The 27968-nt window shown below is 39.2% G+C and overlaps 2 long non-coding RNA genes across 6 annotated transcripts; one reads left to right on the forward strand and one right to left on the reverse strand.

Annotated features, from left to right (window-relative positions):
* Positions 1-291: 291 nt before the first annotated feature.
* LOC135295982 (uncharacterized) lies at positions 292-26493 on the forward strand. Of its 4 annotated transcripts, XR_010358017.1 has the most exons (5): positions 335-430; positions 907-1130; positions 10840-10947; positions 14934-15064; positions 22308-26493. It is a non-coding gene; the product is annotated as an uncharacterized LOC135295982 (long non-coding RNA). The 4 variants fall into 4 exon arrangements; XR_010358019.1 differs by lacking the exon at positions 907-1130 and having other exon boundaries at positions 292-430; XR_010358018.1 differs by lacking the exons at positions 335-430; positions 907-1130 and adding an exon at positions 1597-1811.
* On the reverse strand, positions 17017-22176 carry LOC135295981 (uncharacterized). Of its 2 annotated transcripts, XR_010358016.1 has the most exons (3): positions 21885-22078; positions 20687-21158; positions 17017-17267 (listed from the first exon to the last, which is right to left on the reverse strand). It is a non-coding gene; the product is annotated as an uncharacterized LOC135295981 (long non-coding RNA). The 2 variants fall into 2 exon arrangements; XR_010358015.1 differs by lacking the exon at positions 17017-17267 and having other exon boundaries at positions 19606-21158; positions 21885-22176.
* Positions 26494-27968: the final 1475 nt, after the last annotated feature.

Below are 27968 nucleotides of genomic sequence, written 5' to 3' on the forward strand. Positions count from 1 at the left end.
ATTCAGAAATCAATTTAAAGTCCATCATGTGCCAGACATCTAATTGAAATTTCTAGTTACTGTAAGTACAGGGCTAAATTCTGCCCTCTGATACATGCACAAGTTCGACTTCCCTTTAGGATCATCAGGGTTAATGTACATACATGCTAGGGCAGAGTTTAGTATTATCTCCGTGCAGCAGTGAACATTAGTTCTAACAAGCCAGTTTCATTTAATACTAAGCATGTATTAAGGAGAAATGTCAGAGTTCAGTTCTGCTGGCTAATGATGTAAATCAGGAATCACTGAAGCCAGACACCTATTCTGATCTTATACCCAATTTGTGTTAGGATTACTCACTGAAATAAATCAGTTCTTTACCAGGAATCCACCCTACTGACACATGAGCAGTTCACAAACTTTGCTCAGACAAGGAAATCATGCCATGCAGGTGAGTAAATTTATTTGTGTGGTTTAACTACTTGCTAAAGTTACTTTTTTATTGCTGCTGTTGAAGTATTTTCAGCTGAATATTACTTCTCTTTTTAAACAAAGTTTTGCAGGAAATAAGAGTTTCTTTTCTCTACTCTCTTTTTTTTCAAAATCTTTTTTCTTTTTCCTTCTCCTTTTTTCCCTCTCTCCATTCAACCTCTTTTTTTCCCCTGATATTATTTCTCTTTTTTTTTCTCTTGTCTGCCCTTCCTTTCTCCTCCCTGAGACATACTATATGAATTTTAAAAAAGAACTCTTCAAACATATTTTTTCCAATTTTTCTAACGAGAAGGTTTTGATGTTTTAATGAAAACACCACAGATTTTTCGTTTTGTTTTTCTTGTTGTTGTGTTTGTTTGTTTTGTTGTGGTGGTGGTGTGTTTCGTTATTTTTGTTAGATTTTTTTTTTTCTGCTGCTGTTGTTATTTTGAGGAGGAAGGGGAAGTTTACATTTAATTAATTTACCTGGAAAATGAAAAGAACAGAAAAGAGAGAGAAGTTTTCCAGGAGGCAGAAGAGCAGCTGGAGCGCAGCGGACAGAATCCCACCGCAGCCCAGCTGTGCCGCATTCGGTTGCGTTGTGCCGGGGGCAATGCCTGTGCTAGCATCAGAATTATCCCCTGCGCTGAAGGACCTCGAACACCGAAAGCGCACATTAGGTAGCACACGCGATGCTTTCACATCGTTTCTCATGACCAGCAGGTTGCCGATCTGCTGGAATCCTGTGCCGAGGGGCCGCGGCGGCCGCTGCCGCCGGGCGGAGCGGGCCCGGCGCGGAGGGAGCCGCGGCCGGGGCGCACCTGGCAGACACCGGGCGAGGCTGCGCTGCTGCGGGCTGAGGCCTCCTCCTGCTCCTCCGCGGCCAGGAGCTGGGAAGCAGCTGCTGCTTGGAGCGGGAGGTGGTGACCGGAGCGTGTGAGCTGCCGGCGGTGCTGCCCCGGGCCGGGCCGCGGGCCCCGGCGGGGGCTTGGCAGCCACGGGCGCCCCCGGCCCCGCTCGCCTGCTCGCTCCTTCCCCCTCACAAGCTGTGTAATGGCGCCTCCTGCCTACCAGCGCAAGGAAGCTGCCTCTGGAGGCTCAGCCGAGGAGCTTTTCCTCGTTACCCCGCCGAGCTCCTCGCAGGGCTGCAGCGCCCGGCGGGACAGGCCGGGGCAGCGGGGCGGCCCCGGAGCTGCGGCCCTGCCCCGCACCAGGTGCGGCCCCGAAGAGACCCACACGAGCTCTCAGGCCGTGCGTGGGGAGGGACAGGCACCCTCAGAACCCAAAAGAACAGGGGAAGCACGCCCTGGTGTCTGTGCATCACAGAAGCTTTGCAGAGATGCAGAGTTCAGAGATGCCAGGTGAGCTGAACTCCATTCGCAGGCTCACCTTAGGGTGGGTACACGCTGTCTGCCAGGGCCCTGCCTCCTCTTGGGTTATCATCTTCCTCTCCTTCCTGCCTGCAGACCAAAGAAAACCCCTGGCACAGGTAACAGCAGCCGTCTCGGTCACTGTCCTTGGCTAGCATCTGGTAATTTTTGAGCCCCAGTACTATTTGGTGGCTTTGGAGCATAGATGAGTCCTAAAACTGGGAGCAAGGCAGAGTTTTCCAGATAGTGACTACAGAAGAAGAAGAAAGGGAAACTCAGGCAATGATGATGTCATTCATGCCATTCTGATTCTGTTGCACACAGGTTCAGTACAGTAAAATTTAAATTAGTTTTAAAGAAGTGGCTTTTCAGAGATACCAGACTTCTCTAGAATATATTCTGGTACTGTTATTTGTTAATATGTGTAAGGGAATCTTCCTTCATGTCTAGCTACAATTGCTTCATTTTTTTTTTTTTACTACATGTCAATGTGGCTCAACCAAAACTCAGGCCAAATAAGACAGAAAATATTAAGCATGTAGATTCTGGTCTGCCATATTTAACTGTATAAATTTATGATTTTCTCACTGTCAAATGTTTTCCTTGTCAATTAAATGTCTATACTCCCAGTAAGCATGATATGAAGTGTAAATATTGCAAATATAATTAGAGTTTTAATAGATGATTTTAAACATGAGGTATAAGTTGCTCACGCAGATTTCCTCGCATAATTTCTCACATATATGGCAATACCTTCAAGTGGAAGTGGAAATAGCTTTCATTAACACTGAAACAGACATTTTAATACTCACATCTGAATGTACTCCCCCTGAGTTGTCTGCCCATAATGTACATACTTATATATATAAATATAGATATATATATGTAGTGAACCACCTGTGCATTTCAGCTGTGAAGAAGATGACAGTACTTCAGCCTTTCAAAACATCTCTGAGCTATGTCAAAGAACAGTCCTGGTTCTACTCAGCTATGTTTTTCAGTCCTGTGGATGATATCTAGCTGCTTTATGAATGCTGATGGAGTTGAAATGCATAGATATACAGTAACTGCAAGCATTTGGATCAGCATATAAAACAAATGTTCTCAGAATCTCCAAGACTCACAGTCCACAAAGCTCTGCCTTTCTTTTATAAACACAATGAACTCAAGGAAGAATGTGTAAACTCTCTCTTCACATACCTTTGCCCTTATTTTCTCTTTAGTAAGGGAAGAACCTCAGCTTAAAGCAGTTATATCTGTGGTGACTATACATCTGCAGCCTTTCAACAGACAGTTGTTCTCTCTCAAGCTCTTCCTCTAGAGTAAAAAATAAAATAAAAATACCACAGACTATGGACTAAATGTGATTTAAATGGAGGCTTTCCCACCAAGGTGGAAGAAGATACCTGATTCTCAACAATGATATTACTATAACCCCTCTTTAATGTTAGGAATATCAAACTCTGGCCACAGTGTTATTTCTGAGTCACTTCAATTCATGTCAAGCATTTGTCACATCCTGTTTCTGGATTTCACAGACAGAGGATGTCTGTCAGGATAATTCAGGTGTAAAGTCAGCTTGTGCACTGGCATTTGCATTTCAGATAATGCTTAACTCTTAACTATTTTTTTGTTCTTTCTCTTCATTCAGAAAAGTCCTGTGGGTATGTGGCCTACAGCCAGATTGCTGCTGTTCAGGATTTCTAATATATGCAGCACTCTCATGACCAAAAATTGAAAAGGGAAAGGTTTTTCTGAGTTTACATTAAAATTTCTGATGTGTACAACAGGGAACACCAAATATTATTTACTTTTGCTTTTCTTAATCCTTTTTTTTTTTTCAGTGATGCACTTATTTTCATTTAAAGGAAAGAAAGAAGTGGAAGAAGTGAAAAGAAAAAAAAAAGCATTGTGTTTGATAATTTCTCCATTTCATAAATTTCTCTCATTCCATAAATCTTGAAAAGGCTATGTATGACATCAGCTGGAGAATGGAGGGGTGGGTAGAATCCCTTCCCAGGACTACTGCTTGCTGGAATCAATTTTCTGGAAGACTGGTTTTATACTGCCACACCACATCAGATTACATTCTGATTATTATATATTTTTGACATTAAGAAAGAAAAGTATTTTGCTAATTTTTTTGGTATAATTTGCAAAAATATAACTGAATACAAGAGGCTTATTGCTGAAAACCATAAAACCACAAGAAGCAGGAATATGTTCATAAGTGTATTTCAATCTGACAGCCAAAGCTTCACCAGCTTTCCCAAAGCTATTCATGTGCTTATTGGTTAGGCTAAAGCTAATTTGACTCTTCAAAAATCAGAGGTAACCACTGAAGAGAAAACCTCTTTTTTGGCTTTTAGCTTTATCTCCAGGCTAGAAAATACCATTAAAATTCCTAGCCATTACTACTGACTTATGATGCCTTGCCTTTTTAGTTCTATATTTTTCTCCTAAAAAAATAAAAGAAATCTTGAAAGATTTTGACCTCAGTGCAAAACAAACAAACAAAAATGTCTTCAGCTGAAACTAAAAGGACATTTCTGCCCCCCATGCACGAAAAAAAAAAGTAAAGGGTTTGTTTTTCAAACTGAGTATGCTATATTACAAGACATAAGGAAATCTTTTCTGAAAGTCAGAAACATCTGTAACTACAATTACAATGCCTATGGTACATTATGATTCTGACATTTAATTGGAAAACTCACTATACAAGACACTTAGAATCAAAGCAGGCTTTTTTAATCAGCAACATCTATTTCAATCCTCTTCATCAAAGCTAATGTGAGCAACTCCCTGGCTGACAGCAGTGGGACCAGGTTTGTAGCTGATAAGGCACAAGATTTGTCACAGCACACCAGAGAAGTGGGCTCTGCTCTGATCAGGCTTTATATGTTGGCTCTGAGGAGGCAGGGATGCTGTCTTGAGAGACATCAGGTCTGTGGTTGCAGCTGGAAGGGAGCTGGCAAGTTTAGCTCGTTTAACAGCTCCATCTCTGTGACTGCTTATGGGAGTGATTCGAGAACATCAAGATCTGCTCAAATTCCTCACCAACACCCTCCAACCGCCAAAAGTGGAAGATGGGAGAGGGACCACACATAGCCACCGCTCCTGCCTGTTAACAATTAAAATGTGCTTGCAAAAAATTAACAATAAAAATCTTAGCTGTGTCATATTCATTCCCTCACACATGAATTATGAGGTGAGCCCTTACTTTTGTACACATTTGTGATACCACACTTCCCACACTGTAATGTAGTCTCCTTTTTGTACTTACTCAATGTAGGCTGGCTGGCAGCAAATGATACACTTTGGGTTTCCATGAATATGTTATATGCACATAAATTGGGCATGGTGAGAGGAAGAGAGCCCATGGGTCAGGCACATTAATAAATAAGAAATAGAAGCAAGTAATAGCCATTATACCATTCTTGTCTTCTCACAGCATGCTGAAAATGGTGTTGTGTGAACCACCTGCACCCTGTATCTGCTTGCATATGTGAAGGCTCTAAATGAAAATTAAACCAATAACTTTGGGTTACCTTTGGGACTTTAGCAATAGCTCCTTCGGTTTCCCTGTGTCTCTCCTCAAAGTGAAGAATTGGCTGCACTTCATCCCCATGATACATTGGGCAAAAAAAAAAAAAATTCACAGAGTAGGAAACAGCAGTAAGAGTAAAGTTTTGCAAGCAGAGACTAAAGCAGAGGTTCCCATGTTCTCTGTGCCCCACTCATCACAATTTGGTGTGGTTGAGGTACCAGCATCCCTCAAGCTCCAGGCAGCCACCTGTGGCCTGAAGGTTTACAGCAAGGCTGGTCACTCTGTGCTCCTTTTGTGCCCAGTGGGTCAGAGTAAGTACTTCTAGGGTACCAAGTGACTCAGCTGACAAGTAGATATTAAAATGTGATTGTTCTCTTCAGAACTGCACCAATTTCATCTCCATTGGACAAAGAGAACCCAGAATGACTCCTTCAGATTTAGGTATCTACTCAGTAAACAGAAAACTAGGAAAGAGTCCTTCCACCCCAGCTAGGAAATGCAAACTAGCAAGTGAGCTTGGTTGGGTTTTTTTCTTTAAAGGCCATGGAATCGTGGAATGCTGTGGGTTGGAAGAGACTAGGAAAGGTGCCCTCCTTGATTTGTTGCTTGTTAACAGAGATGGTCTCATAAGTGAAGTGGTGATTCGTGGCCGTTTTGGCCACAGCAACTATGGAGTGATTGCATTTAAAATCTGTTGGCAGGAGGAGAAGTGCTGGCAAAACTTCTACCCTGGACACAAGGAGAGCAGGGAATTAGTGAGAAGGTCTCCTGGGAAAATGCATTTGACAGGGCTGGGATCTGTCTGTGCTGATGGATAGTAAGAACCATCCTAAGGGCATAGCAGTAGGCAATTCCTAAATGTTGGAAGGGAAGGAAATGAGGCAGAAGACTGGCTTTGCTGAGGAGGGATCTTCTTTTGGAGCTAAGGCAAAAAAGGAAGGACCATGGCTGTGAGAATTATAAATTCCCAGTCAAACCTGAACTTGTGTGGGATCTGCTGCTCCAGCTGGACCTCTATATTTAAGTCTATGGGGCTTGATAGGATTCCCCCTGCCACAGAGGAACTGGTAAATGTTTGAAATTACCTCTTACTCCTTAGTTTTAATTTTTTTTTCCAAAACCACAGTCATGAAAAATTCGGATAGAATACACTGTGGTGTACTGGCATGCTTGCAGAAAGAACAAGTGTTCTGATTTTGATCTGGAAGAGCCATTTTGAGGAATTTCTGGCCTGTTGGGAAGTTTAATGAAGTGGAAGAAAATAACCGGAATGAAAATACTGAGAAAAAGTAAACTGATGCGCACATAACCATAACAAGAAAACCTTTAGATGCTCAAAAATGTAGGTTAGTTCACCAGCTAAACTTTTATTGGTAATTTGTTTTTACTTCCAAAGTAACACAGGAATTTGCCTCAGCTGTCACTAAGGGCAATTAGTGCAGCCTCAGCTGCTTCTAAGGGCAATTTCTGCCCCAGCAGTGGTGACCGTGGTGCAGCCAGCACCAGGTGGCACTGCCAGAGCTGCTCTGGAGCAGGGACAAGGGCTTCACCAGGAACTCTTGCAAGTAGCAGAAAAATGCAGTCCTAGTATATTAATTATTTTTAGCATATAGGATTTGGGTTTCTAGATTTTTTGAGGTTTTATTTACCTTTTTTTAAATTTATTTTTTTTTATTTTTATCACTAGGATTTCCCCATTGATGTTTGAGTTGAAATTCTCAAGTGGCAGAGATTTTTTTGTGAAAAATTCCTGTCAAAACTGATTTGTATGATCAAATTTAAGAAACAACATTAAAAATAAACTGTGATATGCCTTGTTAATTTATTATATATAACAAAGGGTGCATTAATGCCTGGAATCACAGTGACCATATTATCACAGTGCTCTGTTGTCAATAGATTTTGTGGATTTGGAAGCAATAATTTCAAAACTCTATACACAGGAGTACAAGTTGTTTCTGTTTCAGTGGATAAAGACTGCAGAAAAGTCAGATGCAAGGTTTAACACTCTTCAGAGAGACATCTCAGTTTTTAGAAGTATGTGAGTACATCTGTGACAGTGGTATTTTCTCCTTCTGCTCGTGGTTTGGTATGTTTAAAAAAGACAAGGAAGGAAGGAAGGAAGGAAGGAAGGAAGGAAGGAAGGAAGGAAGGAAGGAAGGAAGGAAGGAAGGAAGGAAGGAAGGAAGGAAGGAAGGAAGGAAGGAAGGAAGGAAGGAAGGAAGGAAGGAAGGAAGGAAGGAAGGAAGGAAGGAAGGAAGGAAGGAAGGAAGGAAGGAAGGAAGGAAGGAAGGAAGGAAGGAAGGAAGGAAGGAAGGAAGGAAGGAAGGAAGGAAGGAAGGAAGGAAGGAAGGAAGGAAGGACATAAATAATTTCTTAACAGTCACATTCTTTCAAACATTTTGCTACATACATTCCAAATTTTAAAGTGTTTGAGCCCCTTTCCATATTTTCAAGTATAAACCTGGAAAGAAATGAACTGTTTCTCTGAAGGAGAAAATGTTATTGTGACTTTTTTAATCAGTGCAGTAGTATTTTGTTTTTTGTTTATACCAAGTTGGCCACATAACTCTCAGGTACAGCATCTGCATGACTTCTGCTCAAGTTCTTATGTCACTTGCTGAAGGAAAATGCTCAGACTGTCTGAGGATTGAGCAGCCACTTCTTTGAAGCAGTTACCAGCCCGGCTTCTGACTCCAGCCCTCTGCCAGCACACATTCAACCAGCCTGCAGACATCAGTAGCTGGCTTTCCCCTACTCGGAGGCTTCAAATTAAATTGCTGTTGAGACTCCATGACATAAATTAAGAACAGAAAAACCAGTTTTAAGCTTACAGCTCTGAAGAAATCAGTAAATGAATTCTATTTTGGCAGCTTGCTGCTCACAACTCAGAAAATACGACAGCAAAGCAAATCACATGTCCAGTGTGTGTTTTATAACCCTGCACAGACTAAGCCATCTTGTAGGCACATGCTTGACTATTTTTAGTGGCTGTGCTCCTGCAAATATGGCAAAGTCCTTTAGTGTTGGTGAGTCACTAGGGGCTACTTGAAAAGTAGCAAGAGATGTCAGTTGCTGGAATTTTGACTGAAAATAATAATACCTGGATTTAAGATTTGCTGCACAGATTTGCCAAAAAGCAAATGAAGTCAGCTCTGGCAATGTGACGATCTGCTGATTGCTGCCTCCAGCCATGAAAGCACAGGATCTGACTGTGTTTTATTTTCATCACCATTGCTACAGCACCATTTTAAAGGTACACACTGGTTCGTGGGAATGCCAGTTTTCCAGGGTATCCATCTGGGAATCAAACAACTCTCCTTCAGCTCCAAGCAGGCACTGTGGTGTGTCCAGAGGACTTATAACTGACACGGCCCATTAGTCATAGAAACATCCCACTAAAATTAGCGGCACCTTTTCATCTTTATGGGCCTCATGCCTCGGTCCATATGCAGAACATACAGAATGGATTTTTCTTTCCTTGGCATGTAACCCCGTCTTTCCGGTACTTTGGTTCCAGACCTTCATGAGCAATGCAGGTGGCTTTTGTTGTTCCACAGCTCATATTCTTGACAGTTACTGCATCTACACAATACTTCTGGATTCAGCCAGGCTGAAACATTCTCACAAACAGTTACTTAAGATTACCAGCATTAGCACGTAAATATAATAGTAATTAATAACACTTTGGCTTCTTGAAGATTCCTTGTGCTGCTCTGTTGGCTCTATTTCAGCACCTAAAAAGCCAGCAGCAAGGTCTCTGCCCACCCCAATCTTGTTTTTAAGATTTCTTTAGTTTGTTTTTAAGGTGTGCAGCCAAAGCATGGGGATAAACTACTGTGATTTTCTCTTTGGGAGGCCAAGGTTTTCATGGTCACTTCTCATTTGGTACTGTATGTATTTATTCATCTGTTGGATCCCAGATGGAGACAATTCAGACCTGGTTTTCAGAGGTGTTGGGCAATTAATAGCTTCCATGTGAGCCAAGGGGAACTGTGACCGTGAGGTACTGTGCTAAATATGGCTTCTGTTTTTTTGAAGAACACATGCCATAAGACACCATTTAAACAGTGTTATGTCTTTGTTCTGAATCTAAACTTATAGCAAATAGAGACTTGAATTTAGTCTGTGTTATTTACAGAATTTAGTAAAGGAGTAAAGGATCCAGTCAAATATTTTACATAATATTACGTAATATATTCCAAAAAGAAAATTCAAGACTTCTCAACCTTACCTTTCTACTTGAGTTTCTTTCTTGCTGCCTCAACATATAGGCCGAACACTGAATAAGAATCTCCTTTTCTTAAGAAATAGTTACTCCAAAGCAGAGGTGGGGTTGTGAGTGGTGCTGTCATGGGACCATTGTTTTACCTGGCATACTGGATTTTATTTTCCAGTGCTGTAAATACACAAATTTTCCAAAGCATTGCATGTGTTTAGAAAGGCAAGAGTATGCCAAGTTGTCTTATTTGAAGTCCCCAAGTTTATACATCCCATTTTGTAAAAATAAAATAGAATATGTAAACTGCCTGGATAAAACTCCAGGAATACTTGAAGTTTACTCATAATAGGGGCAGCACTTTTGTGCCATACTGTGCAATGTATTGTAATGCAGGCAATGGCTGTTCCAATCCAAAAATAGAAAAGGTGATTCATTTTGGTTTGGAATGAAACAGCAGCATGTCTTGGTGTTGCTAATAAAAGCCTTTTGGATTTTTCTCCCTGCAGGCTTCATTGCAATAATAGCAGTGCTTCTGTTAGCTCATTATCAGCATTGCTGGCAGTGGAGGAGGCAGAATTGGTTGCACATTTAGATTATTATTGTCATTGCAACACTTTATACTAAGACTCCTTAAACAAAGGATTTACAAGCCATAGTAGAGACAGTCCATCAATAGAAGCTGTTATAGAATCCCTTACTACAAGGACTGATTAACCTTTTATTGGCACCCTGTGAAAAAATTGCTAACTACCCATTAACTTTTTGTAAATTGAGCTGTAGTATGCAGACACATACATTTGAGGAACATCAGGGACCGTTTGGGGGATTGAATCTTGTTTCCTGCAGATTACAGGTCACAACACCTTGCTAGAGGAGTTCTGCAGTGAGACAACAGTTTCTGAATGAGCTACTTCCTCTTTCCTAGAAAACCATCTCTTTTAAACCTGAAGTTCTCAAGAATCCTTAATAGCTCAATATGTAAGCTTGAAAAAGGCAGTTACTCATGTGATTCCAGATTTCAGATATTAAATAGTCTGCTACAGCAAATATCCTTCCACTAATGTAACCTTCCCCCTTCTCTCTCATTTAGTTTCTTTCACTTCATTTACATTCTACGTTATATATAAAAGTAAAAATAATTACTTAAGAATTAGGTTTTTGCTAGAATCTGAGCTCCATCCAAGCTAGGGATCACTCATGCTGATGTTATTATGAGCAAATGCTAACTCATTCTTCCAAAATTTACATAGCCAACATCTAATGGACAGAGAAAAAGTTTAAAGGCTCAGAGGCTCCCCACAGAGAACAGAGTGAATAAGTAATGGATACATGCAGTTCCTTGCCACTTTCATACTACGGTAAGTTTTCTCCTCAGAGCTGTACCTGCAGGGTTATATCCCTTGGGAGTGCCCTCTGGAAAAGGTCTCCCTCCCTCAGAGGGAAATGGCGGTCAGGCTGCTTGTTATGGGTAATTTGAAATAGTGAATCAAAACCAAAACTAAGATAAAATAACAAGATAACATCACCCATGCTACAGCACGCATGCAGTCACTGGATTTTGGTGTTGTAGCAGACAACAGCTGTGAGCTCCGCCCTAACCACTGCTCTTCCTGTGTCCATGAGGTTTGTGTCATAGCCTCCCTTTCTTACAGACCACTCTTCCTTCCACACCTCTTCATGAGCTTCCCTTTAGCAACCCTCTTGTGCTGAGCTGTTCTGAGCACACAGAGTGACCTGGCGTAGAAACCCCAGGGTCCACTTCAGATTCCCTCATAAAGTAACTTGGATCATCTCCTGTTTTTCTTGAATAAATGCAACAGATTCTGCCTATTATTTGGCCAAGGTATTTTGCAACAGTAAAGCTGGGATCTGCAGAGTGCTGGCCAGCCAGGCCAGGAGCTGTGCTTACTGCAGCAGTATTCCTCCACCAGCTGGTTCTGCTTCCCTGTAATTTGTTCAGGATTTGCGACAGGACCTCGAAGTTCACCTTCTGCAAAATATTTATTAATTTTTTTTCTTTTTCTCTCTCTCTCTCTCTAAGAGAAATGTTACCCCTCTCCTTTTTTTTTCTTTTTAGAAGAGAATAATTTGCCACTGGATTGGAAACAAATTAGTACCATGATGGCAGGGCAGCTCTGCCTCTCTCCCAGACACATTTATTGTATTTGCTAATTCTTTTCAACATGAAAATGGCAGAAAGGTAGAGGTGACATCAAATGCTCACTTAGGAACTCACTTAACAGAGGTAGCTCTAAAAAAGAAAGGAGACTTCATTCTCTGCAGTTATAAATGCGTTCCATTCATTGTGGCTGCAGTATGCTCCAGACATAGGAAAGCTGGTGACTTTGGAGAATTCACATTTCAAATAAGTAATGACATGTTGCTAAAAAAAACCTCTTAACTGAAAGATATTGTTGGATATGGTTATTAATTATTACACATAATTCCTTGTCTTTTGAAAATGTTGGACTATCTACTTTGGTCATTAGATTTAATTTTTGCCATGTTCCTAGGAAATCTAAAGGTTCTAAAAGTCTTTCCTGATGAGAATTTGTGATATAAAAAAACCCATGACATAAATTGATAATAAAGTTGGAGGTAGAAGTAAGAATTTTTTCACCCCATTTTAGAAAAAATGTTCAGATTTTTCACTTTGACACACTTTGGGAATAAGCCTAGTTAAATCTGATGTAAATTTGAAATGCATAAAAAATAATTGCAAGATAAATGAGGTATTTTAAATCAAGCAGTATGTTTAATTTGATCAGAATTGAAATAACTGTTCTTTCATTTTTGTTCTGGCAAAACTAACAAAAAAGTCATTTTGGGTTGACCTGAAACAATTTTTCCCTAAGTTTAGACAGAGAGTGGAAAGATTAGTTATTTAGACAGCACTACTCCTAAATTCAAAGGCTGTGCCATTTCCAGCAGCCTATCCTTCCTGCCTTAAATGAGCTTTTCATCCTTATATATATGTTTATAACAACTGATGAATGAAATATTGAATAATCACATAGATCACAGTCAAAGTTTCAAAATTCTTTTAACTATTTGACCTTCCTTTCTTGGAAGGGGATCCTATGTGTGTGGAACTTATTAATCATTCCAGTTTATAATGTGATCTTTTTGTTGTTTATTGTGGCCATTTGTTATTTTAAAAATAAAAGCTTTCTATCTCTGCTCCATCTCCTGCATTATGGGAGAGAATTTACAGTGATATACCTGGCCCTAAATAAATGTAGGTTCACGTACCAAAGGATGAAATGTAGGAAAAAATACAGTGAGTCGTCCCCAAAATAAACAAACCTTTCTTTTCCATTTTGTTTCTGCTAATGCCTCTGTGATACTGAGTACATAGGAGCAGGATGTTTGCTGACCATCCTATAAAGCTTTCTAATGTTTCAGTCATGCTGAATTAATCCCTTTTGCTCTGTTGGCCTACAGAGAAGCAAATAATGTTTTTCTGATTCATCTTCTAGAAAGATATTACTTTGGAGAAGCTATTTATGAACTCAAACACACCTAGAAATCTGTTTGTTTTTTAATTCCTTCCCCATTTTCCTACTCATAACACCTTTTCTGACTTAAACACGTGCAGCATAAACCTCTTGTCATGTGTTATAGGGTAGAAAATCTAAAATGCTAAACACACTAGTGCTCTTTGGGTAACACCTACAATCATAATGAAGTGTTTCCTGGCACACCACATGCTGTACCTTAAATCACTTTTATATTGAGCTCTGGAAGTGTTTGGTCTTTTTCCCAGTTTCACCTCTACGTTGGATTCTGAGGAAAGGGAGCTGTAGGCAGCCCCTGTCCAGGCAGTGGCTCTGCTGTAGATGTTTGCCACCATCAGTGCCAGCAGGATTTGGTGTTGGGCTGAACTGTTCCTACAGCACAGCCCCATGCTGGGACAGGAGCATCAGCTCTGTCAGCAAGGCTGCAGAGAGGGGAACCTCTGGCCAGAGACAAGGAAGGAGGGGTGAGGCGCACTTGGTGGCAGAAATGTCTTTTTCCAGCATAGCAGAAAAAGCAGAAAATCCTCCAAGAAGAAGGATTTGTCTAGAGATTAGGCCTAAAACCCCAGTTCAGCACCATTGTTAAGACATGTCCAGCTGAGAGCGAATAAGGCACTTAAATGTCAGTGGATTTTCTCATACTGTTAAAACAGGTATGCACTCCAGGGGTTATTTGGGAAGATTCACATTTTTTTTAAAGACAGAGAATGTTTAGAGAGACCTGACAGAATAAAAGACAAAAAAACTGAAAATGAAAAAAAGTCATAACACAGGAAAGAAAATCATACAAATGTTGATAATTAACCAAGAATTTAACAATTCTGACAGAAATCTAAGAAAGATGATGTAGATTAGATATAACATGAGTTTGAAATTAATTGGAAATACTGTGTGTGTCCAAAACATGTTAAAAACACCTCTGTTGGGAAGATAATAATCTTTTTCCTTGATTATGTTGGAATTGAATGTGACAGATGTGTATTTTAATTGGCCACTAAGATCTTCATGTTCAGACCGTACATTTTCTGACTGCTGAACATTTTTCTAAAAAGCCTGATCATCTTGATGGCCATGACCACCTACAGGCCATAGCTCCTATTCAAACTAGATTCCATGTAATCTTGTTTTTATTTGAAAATTACCAAATGACAAGTTATTGGCTCTAAGAGAAAGACCTAAACTTGCATTGCAAGTCTGAGATGGGTAGATATTATTTTATCTCATAGGTGTTATCTACACTGCTTTCTGTGGATTTATGATGGTTCATTTATCAACAATTTTATCTGCCAGCTTATTACTATCAAACTATTAACACTGCTGGTAATTTCATAGTGTGAGAACCAACCTTCTGCAACTCTGAAGATTCTTTAAAGTTTTGCTGCTCTAAAAAATTCAGTAGTTCTGGAAAAGATTGTTTCTCCAGCAATTACCAGTATCTGTGTCCTCAGCTTCATGGAACTGATTTTAAACAATTAGATGTTAGTGTCAGGCTTGCACTGCCAAGCAGCAGCAAACCATCAAGGTCTGGAGTTTAATCAGGCTCATAGTCCCCTGTGCTGGGAGCACAAAGAAGTCTGCAAGATTTTTCAGAATCTAGGTGAAGAAAAGGAATATCCACCCACACAGAAAAGGTGTATAGAAGTGTACATTAAAAAATAACACGTCATTTATATTAAATATTAATTATTAAATATTGTTTTTACATAAAAGGAAAAATAAGATATGGCTAGAAGGTAAGTTATATTTAAATGATTAAAATATTTTTTTTAAGTCTGTGAGTTAAGCAGGAGTATACATAAGAATTTAATTTCTTCCTTTGATTTCAGTGGCTTCCATTAATTTCTCACAGAAATGGGCTCAAGTCACTGGTGAAGCTGCAGTGAGGTGAGCCAGGGTGTGGATTTCTGGAAGCTCAACCACTTCACCCATGAATGACCTTGTTCCACAGCCAACATAGGTAACTTACTTGACCTTTGCTGCCAAGGCTGGACATTTGTATATGTCAGATGAAATTAATATAAATCCAGGCCTACAGGCTAAAAAAAATTATAGAGGATTTTAAAGTAGTAGACAAAATCAGTTTATATTTACTGCAGATGCTATATTTTAGGTAAAAAAAGTCCTTAGGGTTAAGATCGGAAAAGTTTCCTCACTGATAAAAATATTTTATAGACTATTTATAGAATAGTTTCCAAAATTATATTTATCACTGTGTACACTTCTTTGGAACTTTTAACCTTTTGATCCTAAAAATCAAAATAATAAGAGGCTAATCTGCAGAGAAAAAATCCAGCACAGGCCAGAAGGTACACCAGATAGGGTAGTGTTTATCTGTTATTTGCATCTGCTGTGACTGTGAGTGAAACACTGAATATAACCTCATTTACTTACTTTAAGATTATCTCTGTCTATATTAAGGGCTAATTCTAAAGCAAATCATTCTCATTCTGCACATCTTCTGACTTACACTATGGACATATTCACACAGTTTGGCACAGATAACCAAATATTATTTAGCTTTTGATTATCATTGTGGCTTCAGTTTCTTCTGTGAAATGACTTGGATTGTTTTCCTGAAAAATGATCATTTCTCACTTTATCCATTATCCACTCATAGTTCTTGTGTGAGCTCCAGGGAGGACACATTTTTCTTCTCTAAGTTTTCAGAAAGCTCCAGCTGAAGAATCCTGTAACTGGAGTAATTTTTATTACCTTAACACTCTCTTCTTTAAGCTTTATCTCTCCAAAGAAAAGCCTAAGGCCATTCTAACAATCCAGAGGATCCTGACCCTTTAAAAATCACCTCTGATCTTGGAACAGAGATTCCATGTTTCACATGAATGCAGCCTTCCTTCCCAATCTATTTTGGATTTTTTTACAATCCCCATGTTAGCCAGGAAGTCTCTGAAGCTCAGCTCCTACCAGAATAGTTTTATACCTTATACCTTTGACAGGAACTGCTGGCATTCGCCTGCAGGAAGCTGACATGTGATTTAGGAGGGGATAAAACATGTACATGTTTGTTACTTGAGTTTTACAGCTCTGCAGGGAATGAAAATCTTTTTCACAAAGGATTTAAAACCTTGGCTTTTTTCCCCACTAGAAAATTTAAGAATTCTCTGAAGGGAAATGGCTAGATGAAATTAATTTGGGGTCAATTGAAAGGTTTCAGTCTGACCAAACCAAAATCCTTTTAATTTTGTCTTTCATATTTATTTTTTGCATTATAATATACCGAGCAGCATAAAATATGAGATGCTATTCCTAATGCTTTAAAGAAAGTCTTGAACATATGGCCCAAATGTAACTGATACATTCATGTCTAGCTGAGTTTATGGAAACCCTAAAACAACAACTGTGGGAGATGTGAAATGAGCTATTCATCCTGACTTGTGTCCAGGAGTGATACTTAATAACAATGATATTTAAAATAGTTTATCAAGAAACATGACAAACAGAATAGGAGAAAAGGGCATGATACAGGAAAGACCAGGTATTGTAAGAGACAGCTTAATTTGGTGCCAAGAACAAACTATATTTGTTAAAACTATATTTTTGTAAGTTATAAACGTTCTTATATCCTTGCATACTTATGTGCTTTCCAAGTCAAGACACACAAAACCTCCAGCAGCAGTGAAGCTCTGCTAAGGGGAAGAAGAGTCTCCAGAGACAAATTTTTTGGTGCCGCCAAAACCTGCACGGGTTTAATGCACAGCCATTTGCACTGAGAGGTAAAATATTTTGCTGTGTCATTTGACTGAAACCTGTTCCATCAGAGGAGCTTTCCATCCTCTCCAGCACCACCACAATAGCATTATTGCTTCACCAGCTTGAAGGACAGGAAGGTAATCAGGAGCAGTCAACATCAGCAGATCATACACCACCAGCCCAAGTGCTTTTGATGAGGAAATGAGTGTCTGTGCAGATAACGTGTAATACACTCTGACTTCTGTAAAACTGTTGACACCATCCCACACAGTGTTTTCATGTGTAGGCTGAGGAAATACCGGCTAGACAAACTGTCTTCAAGATGGGTTGAATACTGGCCAAGGCACCTCATTCTAATTAGTGTCTCAGTATCAATTTGGCAGCCAGCAACAAGCAGAGCAGCCTGGGAGCTGATAGTCAAACTGGTGGTCTTCAGCATGTTTTTCCATGACCTGCATAATGAGACAGAAGCCACCCTTGTCAAATGTGTAGTAATTAAGCAGAAAAGGCAGGGTTTGACACACTCTACAATTAGAGTTTGAAACCAAAGAGACCCTGACAAACTTGAAGATTAATGTCAGAGAAGTCTCACAAAATTCAACCAGGATAAATGCAAAGGTTTATACCTGGGCAAGGACAAACCAGTGAATAAATTTTCTGAACAGCAGCCTCTTTGAAAAGGACATTTGGCATTTAAGGAATACCAGACCAATGGACACAACTGTGCTCTGATCACAAGCACAGGGAACTGTATAATGGATCACATCAGGAGGAATGTGGCCAGGGGAAGGCAAGATGAAGTTGCCCTGCCTTTAAGCAGTGATGTGGAGGCAAAGGGGCAATTTAACAGCAGACTACAACTCTTTGAAGGGCAGTTGTAAAGGCAATGGGCTCAAACTACTCTCAGGATTAGATGATTTAACAAAGGGCAAGAACAATCTGCTGCATCTTGGGAGATTCACCTTGAACATCAGGACTTCTTCAGTAGGATGGTAGAGTAACACTGGAACCCACATGTGGGTGGAAGGCCTGTCCTCAGAGGGTTTCAAGAATCAGCTAGACTTGGCCTCAGCTGGTCAGATCTACTGTTGTTGTAGTCCTGCTTTAACCAAGATATTGTAGTCCAGAGAAGTTCCATTATTTCCCTGATCTGATTCACTATTTGTCCTCCCCTCCCCTGCAACCTATTAGGAAGGTCAAATGAAAGTAAAAAAAAAAATTCCTCTGAGAATATGAAGCCATGTAAAATACGTGTACATCTCAGTGTACAGTTTTAAGATAGGCACAAATCTTTTAAAATGTAATTTGAAAATGACAGGAGAACACAGGTGTGTGAAGTGGATCACCAAGATAATGTGACTTGTTACACCTTTGTCACTAAGGACAATACATAGCAGACAATAGATTACACATGATACTTTATCCTATATCCTTTACAGCAATGACAATGAGCAATCTAAATCCCTTCCTCCCTTCCTTCCTGGCAAGATCTTTACTCATCAGTTCAGTATGCAAAGAATGGGAATCACCATGAATAACTGGGAATGATTTCAGCAAACTGAAGTCCTTCAGGCACTCTGTTTTGTAGGAGAAGGTAGCAGAGTACAAGTCTGGCCACAATCTGGAATTTAGGTCCAATATACTGACTCAATCCATTTTATTCAGAATTTGCACATGACTACAAACTGCACTGCTCTTTTCTTTGATTATAGATGCACTGAAATTCTTTGTTAAGGGGGGAAAAAAACCCAACATGTGAGAGTCTGCTGAGGGGATATCATATCATTTCAACTCACTACTAGTGAAACTCTACTGACGGGACAAGTGTCACCAGGATATTTACCCTAAATCAGTTAACTTCCCAGAAACATGATTTCCCACAGCTTTGGGAGCAGTTCAGCATTACTTTTTAAGATACATGCAAGATAAAATTAACGTGGTGGGAAACACTACCTACATATGATTTCCCAAGTAGACAGATAATAAACAACACAGTGAAACAGGAACCACCAGAGAAGTTTGCTCAAACAGAGAATTGGAAGTTGTTAACACAGAGATTCTGAAAATGGGCAGTCCTGGCCTCTGGAGAGACTTTTTACAGTCTGTGTGGCCCTTGGAATATTTTCATCCAAGAGGAGTTCCCTTGGATGAGACCCTTGGAAAATATTTCCCTTTGATCTCTGGTGTATTACTCCTCTTTTGCAGCCAGCCAAAGTTTAAAACTAACTTGACTCCCCTTTGACTGATACCAGTTTTACAGTCAGATACAGAATTAGTATAGCAGGGATCAGAAAGACCCCAAGAAGCACTGCAAATAATCAAAACACTGCTCATGTTGGGCAGTGGAAAAATGAAAATTTTGGATATGTCCGGAAGAGACTTTTCTCATCAGCACCAGATGGTTAGACAGAAATGGGTTATGGAGAGAATCACAAATGAGCATAGAACTCACAGTTGCACAGAAGACAATGCAACCAGATCAACTCATACCACCTGGGAATCTGGGCTCTGAAGACTGAAGTCATAACAATGGAACTAAAAATAAGTTCCCACAAACTGGCCCACTCGTCAGCACTGTATCTTGCCTTAGTGAAGCTGGAGATCTGCTACTAATACAGGCTTCTCTGCCCTAAATCATTTATTTTGGCAGCTCATAAAATATGGAAACTCTAACACTCAATATTCCCTACTCTCTCATGATTACTGTTCAGGGACAGACTCTTTATATCAAACAGAAACTTAAAGATTGTGGCATGTTATCAAAACCATAACGAAATCTTGTGCAAGCAGAGTAATCAGAGAGGGCTATTTGTCAAGACATACTGTAGAGAAAAACAAAATCCCACAGTAGAAACAGGAGTGCTTGCTCTGCCGAGAGATACTGTGAAAATGAAGTGAAACTCTTTTTTTCCTCCTCCTTAATCAAAACTCAGTATGAAAACAAAAACCTTACCAAATAACTTTTGCTGATAAAAAAAATGTTGGCTGGAAAGGAGTAGTGCATAATTTATACAGAAATAACATTAAAAGGGGGATTGTTCACATAGATATTTCTGAGTGTGTGATCAAAAATTTTGGCCCTGGGGGGAGCTCATGTTACTGCCACTACTGGGTTGAGGCTGGATTTTACTCTCTCTGTGAGACAGTCAAAACCTGGGAAGTTGCTCAGGGAATGAAGGTGTGGGCAGATCTGATATTACTTAGGAAGTCCCTGGTGAGGGCATGCCTGTGTTTTGACCCCACCTGCTGCGGGAGGTTACCCGTTCTATCCACAAAATATCTGTAGAGGTTTAAACTTGACTCACTGCTTAATGAAGAGAAGCGCTGGAGGGGGAGTTATGTGCTCTGGGATCTCCTTCTGGCTGTGCTATTGATTTGCGAGCCAGAGGCCTACTCTGTAAATCAGGGATAACATTATTAAGTTACTTAAATGGACTGTTGGGATGTTAATTACCCAGCACATTTGCAGTCAGTCTGCCCTTCTGAAAATTAAGCCACTTGGCTGTCTAAATGATGCTTAACTCTGAGTGCAAAGATCAAACACTTCAGCTTAAATGTCCCCATTCTCAGCTCCACAGGCTTTCATTGTACCATCATATTTTCAAATACCATCCCATTTCTAGAAGAGGAGGGCATGGTTAGGTCAGGATTATGTTTCAACCAGAGATCTGTAAAGAAGATCTTAAAAGAAACAGTGCTATCTAGTGTTATTGTTTGCACAGTTGTACAAGCACTGAATTACTGACTGTGCATGGAAATGCTGTTGAGTACAGGGCAGAAAGGGTGTGTGGCTACAGGGGTATAACAGAATACTTTATTTTTGATCATAAGTACAATCCGTTATTGTGGCAGAGCAATGCAAGGTTAGTACCTGTCAACAAGACAGCTGGAGGCCTCTTTTTCACTGACAAATGTTGAGTGCAGCTGTGCTTGGGCTGTAAACAGGAGCCATGGCTTTAACATCATTGTGATTTTTCCACTCCTGATAATTGCTGCTTCTACTTCCTCAGGAGTGGTGCCCAGGTGGAATCCTGAACTCTATTCAAACCCAGAGAACAAATTAGCTCCTAGAGCTGCTTGGCCTTGTAGTCACTTGAATTAATTAATTCATCTGTATCAGTTGAAAGAATTACAAGTCCTTAATTTTAGTTACACTTAGACCCTCAAAAAAGTTGCTTCATTGGTGGACACCCACAGACAGAGCTGGGCTTTTCACGTTCTTCATGATAACACACAATTTTTGCAGCAGCCCACACTCCAGTGAGGAAGTGGATATGATTGTTTCCCAGGACGGCATGATGGTCTCATGGTCAGGCCGCTTGCCAGAGCTGCAGTTCCATTATCTAGAAGATAAATAATTCATGACTGCAGGACTCCTCCCAGTTCCAAGAAGTGTGCATTGTAGGAAGAAAACAATCACACCCAGAATTAAGTACTTAGTATTTTCTATTTGGCCTGCCCCACGATACTCTTTTAGTTTTGCCAAATGTAACTACGTGACCAAGACTAATCTGAAATATTAACATGAAAAGAGAAAATGTAAGACTCAAATCAAAATAATGTAGGACAGCAGGTATCAGACAGAAACCATATTTTTAATTCAGAGCACTGTGAACAGCAAACCCATTGATAGGAAAGGTCTTCACCTTCATTTTTCTATCTAAAAAAGTAGATTAACACTTAGCAAAAACAAGTATAAGAAAAGGATAAGTAGACAAAAATTTCCTGACTTCCCTACAGAACCTTCAAATTGAGATAGCTAGAAACATCCTCCTGACTCATTGTCCTAAATCCATATCTGTTCTCTTTTACTTGATAAATCTTTTATTTGTTCTACATTTCTCCACACTAAACTCTATGACCAGTGGTGCTCTTTCTTCATATCAGCTCCTGATTTTACCTTGTACAGTTGTACAAACCTTCACAGCTTATTTTATGTCTTGCATTGTCTCCATCTGTCACTCTGGATGTTTTACCAAAGAGCAACACTGCACTGAGCCAAAATTCCAAAGGCAATTTATCTACAATGACAAACTAGAGGTGAAGCTGAAAAGTAAATAGATCTTTACCTTTGTTTGGGTTTGGGTTTTCTTAAAGCATATGATTCATGTATGTTATGTTTATCAAAGCTCTAGGACTTGTTAAAATGCTTTCTCTCCATATATCCCAGGGATGAATGTAGGAGAGCTTTGAGCTAAGTTGTGAACTCATGCTGCCTGACACCTATACCAACCCCAAGTGAAGCAGGTGCAGATTCACAGGCAACTATAATTAGTGCTGTTGATTTGGAGCTGAATTGGGTTGAACCCACAGAGGCACCTGTGAGACTGGTTTGGCCAGCTGTAGGTATCCACAGCATTAGTGTCAGCATCTGAGTCAACCTTGTGCACTGTTTTTAGAATCACTGGGGAGATAGAATCTCCCTTGGGAGACTCTGTCTTTCTGAACTGAATGCAAAGGAAACCTGTGCATTTCTGTGTCCTATTTTCCAGGTTCAGATAACAGTTCCTGGACATGGATATGAATGTGTCTGACATCAAATGGTTACACAGCTGGACCTCCGTTTACAAATCATTTGCTCAGAGCAGTTTGCTGATGGCAAGGTAGAAAATATGCAAGCATTTTCTTCACCATGGTACTCAGTGCATTTTGAATGTCCAGCAAAGCACAGACATGGCTCTGGCAGCAGCTGCAAGTGGCAGTTTCCATCACCCTTGCTGGTTATAGTAAACTCTAGAAGTGCACTCTTCCTGCTGTGAGGTGAATAGACATTATAACACCACTTTATTAACAATATGTGATACATAAAAGTTACTTAATATTTTGGTATTAAAACTGCAATTAAATTTCCATTCTATTGAGTAATTCTCACAGAATTAATTTTAAAAGATGTACATATTTATCTCTGCAAATAATTAAATTATTTCCTCCAGCAGTGCCCAATGAAATCTTCTATATAAATCTGGAAATATTATTTCCTTTAAAATTTTCCATTATAGTGTTTTACAGATCTCTTTCTTGTCATTGCACCACTATGAAACATCTCTGTTTTTCCTTCAGCTCACCATCAGCTCCCATTTGAAAAGTCTGTAAATTCTGTGCTCCTCTAAAATCTATAGATAATTGATTCCAGGAGTATGTGTCCACAGCAAACTGTGTAGCTGCAGTTCCACTTCATTTAACAATATACAGTTCTTTGTTAGGTAGAGATCAAAGAATATAATTTTATTAAGTTTCAATTGCCAGATTGGAAAAGAATGGGCTTGTTTTATTCAAAAAAAAAAAAAAAGGGCAGGCCAAATGTTTTTCTAATAGAATTTAGAGTGCAAAAGGAGGTAAAACAAAACTAAAAGCAATTTATATATATCTTGAAGTAATTTTCAACCAACAACAGCCTTAATATATACTGCATTCAAAATATTTTTATCATTACCATAGAACAGTGTCATTACCAAACAATAGTAAGGGAGAAAAAGTCTTGAGAAATGCAGAAGTAGCAAGGATTTGCCACAATGTGTAGCTCAGGAAAAAAAAAAAAGTTGGATGGAAAATAAAAAGTGAGGTTACATTTAATTCTGTGTTACACTTCTATGCCTCTGACTTCATGCGCTTGAGCAATTTTGAGTCAAAGTTACTTTGTGTCTAACAGAACTACCAATTAACATGTATAAGTGTTTGCAGGATCAGGTCTTGCCTTTGTAGAGGATGGCTAAAGCCTGGGAGCAGGGAAATCCCTGATGGCTCAAGCACAATGCAGGACATCACTTCTGCAAACACATGGTCCTTGTACACCTGTGTGAGGGTGATACCTCGGTGGCACTGGGTTCAGAACACTCTGAACCATCCCAAAGGGCTTCTCTGGCTGAAATGTCCCCTTTGTTGGTTTTTGTTTTGGTTTTTTTTTTCAATTAAGAGAAAACATTTGCACAATTGTTTAAAGATCTTTACGGAAAACATTTGAAAAACAGTTGAGATGAAGAATAGATTAAATAGAAAAATCAGAACCGGATGTCCTGGAATGTAGCTGCCAATAGCAGCTTTGTTTTGGAATGGAGAAGTTCTCATCTTTTCTTTGGTACTTTATTGCTTCTGTTTTAGGTTTTGGAGGCCGGGGTATTTGTTTCTGCTTGAAAGCTTGGTAGAGATAAAAAGCAGAGCCCAGCCTTCCTTCACTGTAAATTAAGTGGTTGTGGAATGTGCAATCATCTAAAAAATTTGACACTGATGTGTACCATGGAACAGCTTAAATAATTTTGGATATTGACTCAAATAAAGTTTATTTATCTAGTTTATTATTCTGTGTGACAAAACAGCATAATCCCTGATACTTATTCATTTTATAAAGTCAGGTTTTTAGCTCTGGTTTCTTTAAAATGAGGTTCATGTTCAGAGTGTGTAGAGTTAAAAAACTGGACTAATTATTGTACAATGGGGCATTATAATTAGTGCAGATAACAACTGCTTGCCCAAGAGTTTTAAAACAAACAAACAACAAAACAGTAAACAAATAAATAAATCCTGACAAAGTGCAAGTGGTTGGACAACAAATTGTTTTTTGCAGTTTTGTGTTGAAAATTCTAAGCAGTATGAAGAAAGTACACACTTTGAAATGAAAACTTTTACATTTTTCATTTCTTTGTATTGAAATGACTTCTTAAGCCATTTTTCAAATAGTCCAAAATTCAAGATCTGAATGATTATTTAATTTCCTCCAAATAAAGTGTTCAAAAGTAAATATTAAAGAATCATTATTTTTCTTTTAATCAAAGAACTATTGCATTTTCAGATTGAAAAATATCCAAGAGGAATTTCCTTACATTCTTTTCATAGACTTCTAACCTCTTCAAAAAACTCAAAGTGAACATCAAACCAGGGCAAATAAATTCTTTTACAAACTGTGCTGCGAAAACAAAAAAAAATATGTTAACTTTGTCATAACTTTGTCTGTCACTGTGCCAGGATGAAAACTGTTTCATTTCATGCCCAACAAAAGTAGTTGTTTTTTTTACTCCCCAGTATAATCTAGAAAAGACAGTTTTTATTGTCTTTTGTTTAATTTTTATTTCAGACTTATTTTTGTTAAGCAGAATGTCAAGATACCTGGTTTTGGAGCAAGTTTAACATCTTTATCTATTGTTACCATTTTCCGTATACCTTCCTCTTTTTTTTCTCAATAAAATTGGCAGAAGAGGATTATTTTGGCAAAACTGGAGATAATCACACTTCATTAAATTAACTGAGTATTTTAAATTAATGTAAGTAATCATATTTGACATGTTCTATTGCAATACTATTTCTGTGTCTCAGGCTAATTTTCACAGTGTCTTTGGGGTTTTTTTGAGCAAAACAAACTGGCAAATAGAAGTCTGTATTAATTTCTCCTCATTTTAGAAATATAACATGGAGTACTTATGGTATGTGTGCATTAGGATCACAGTTTCCCTGAGTTCTGTCTACAGTAAAAGAAGGTAGACAGGAACCACCAGAGGGAGGTTGAGCCCATGGAAGGCCTATACCAAAGTGGCATATAAAACAGAAGTGTTTCTGGAAGGGAATATAGAAGAAAAAAAATAACGAGGAAGAGAAAAGGAAAAAAATAATAATAACTCAAAAAATTGACATTGTTTTATGATATAAATGTTTGGTTCATGTACAGTTTGATCATTGTGTCCTCATCCCCTCATCTCTAAGAGATTACAGCAACATAGTTAGAGAGAGACAAGGAAGATAAAAATAGGCACTGAAGTAGAAATACTTACTCCAAAGGAAACATGAAATTTCGCTTAGAGTCTTCAGCCTGAGGAAGATCTTGCAGAAATAGGTACTATTATGTCCCTCAAAGGAGTTGAACTTGGAGGAAATGGTCACTGTTCCTCATTTTTTTTCAAATCATTTGGATTTTACCAAATAAGATAAACCCATGGCAGACTTGAAAAAAAAAATGTGGGGGGGGGGTATGTAACAATAAGAAATAAAATGTCAGAACTCATTGCAATGTGATGCAGGAGTAGGTTTGAGATCAGGCACACTCATGGCATAGAAATAATTCAAAGCTCTCAGATATGGGGCTGTGGATGTTTGGTCTGACTCTCTCTTACCCTCCTTATTTTGTTTTTCTGCATAGGTTTCTGTGGCCCGCAAGTGACGGGCATAGGAAGCTTTAACTCTGGCTCTATAATGTTCAGCAATGTTTCTAAAGGTGATGAAGTTTTAAAGCACTGCCTTGCCTCATTTAGAAAATCTGTGGTGCAGCAGGGCAACTCACTCCAAGTCTACAGCTAGCAACCAAAGACATCCATCATGTCTAAACAACATTGGGGTTTTTTTTTTAACTTAAACAGCTTTTTCCTGGAGTTCAAGCAATTATTCACAGGCTGGGAGGAAGGCATCTGCAGTCACTTGGAGGATTTGGTCTCCTGCACGGCCATATGAGACACTTCAGTCAGCTTGTGGGCACAAACATAATTTCAGAATTTCATGTGTATATATCTATGTTATCATATTCTTTCACTGTGAAAGCAGTAACTACTGTATGTGGTAAAATGATATATTGTTGTCCGCAAAATGTCTTTGGCAACAGGATGTTCACTAGCCTTGGAATTTTGCCTTGTATAAATATTTTTAATCTACTCCATGTAGGCATATTTTGGCTGCAAAATAAAGGGTTTTGGAGATTAATATATCCAAGCTCAGTTCTGCTTATACATACTACATACATCAAGGTTTTATTGAACTTTGCATCTAGAAACTTTGCAAAGCAGCTGTTTTGTTGGTTTGGGGTTTTTTTGCCTCCTTTACTCAAAGGGGGATTATGACCATATCCTATTATTATACTCTACAAATGTAGTAATTTAATATACAGATATATTTTCATTCTTCAGATGTAACCTATATAAAGCATGTTCAAATTTATGGTCATTGCTTTTCCTGTAAATAATATTATTGGCCACTTTTCAAATGTCCACATTTTCCCAAGGACTGTCCAAATAGCTATTTATCAATGAATAAAGAATATAGCAATTATCTGACAGTATCAAGTACCTTTCAGCTGAGTACCTCCATGCTCTTTTCAACTATTTATTCATCCTCACCACACCCTAGGGAGTTATCTTTCACCAGTCTGTTTTATTGGCACAGCGACTGGGTCTCAGGGAAGATGAGGGCCTGGTTTCAAGTCTGAGAGTCCATCAGTCAGTGGCCAAAACACAGCCCAAAGCTTCTGCCCCATCACTGCTCAGTGGAGCAGTGGGTTCTCTTGCTGGTAAAACTTCTGCAGGAAGAAATGTAAAGGAAGGCTAAGATGTGTTCTGCCCAGCTGCACTTTGCCATTTCCTTGTCAAGAGAAATTTATATGTATACGTAAGTATAGGCCTACATCTCCTGCAACCATTTAGCCAAGTTCTGTAGGTTATCTTTCTGCTGCACTGAAAGTGATGCTGGCTTTCTGAGATTGTCAGCCTTATGCTGGAGAAGATGACAGCTAAAGAGTGGGTCCCCCCACTCCCCAGCCCTTGCTGCTTCAGCACAGGCAGGCCAAAGGACTGTAGGGCTCACTACAAGAAAACAAAACTGCTGCTGGTGGAGGGATGAAGCAATTTAACAGAGAGAGGAGTGTTTCCCAATTCAAATAGCAACAGTTCTACTGAGAATACAGGAATAGCTTTCAGATGAACAATGGCCATTCACATCTTTGTCCAATTTCTGCCTCAATCTGGATGTGATAAGATGTCTGCAAATGCCAGTTCAAAATATAATTTAACAGCTGCCCAAAGTGCCACAAGTTTAAGTCAAACCTCATTTGAGCAAAAAATATGTTTCCCACTTCATACAGAGCTGGAAGTTGTTGCTTGCACTGAGGGTATGTGCTTTTCTTCATGTAGCACTGTATACATTTCAAGTGTAATACAAGTAATATTAATTGAAAGAGACTGTTGGATCTTTTATTTATACTCACTACCACATGATTTTTTTCAGAACTTTGCTGGGACAATTAGTCTAGTTCTCCTGTAAGCTTATATCTCCTTACAGAGGACCAGACTGTCCTCAATAGCACAGACACACATACGACACCTTTAATTGGAAATGAAAGGCTGACTCTGTCCCTTCCAACCCAGCTCTGTGTCCTTGGTGATGTGCGGGTGTGAGAATGCAGG

This window comes from Passer domesticus, chromosome 3, assembly GCF_036417665.1.
Source record: "Passer domesticus isolate bPasDom1 chromosome 3, bPasDom1.hap1, whole genome shotgun sequence".
NCBI lineage: Eukaryota > Metazoa > Chordata > Aves > Passeriformes > Passeridae > Passer > Passer domesticus.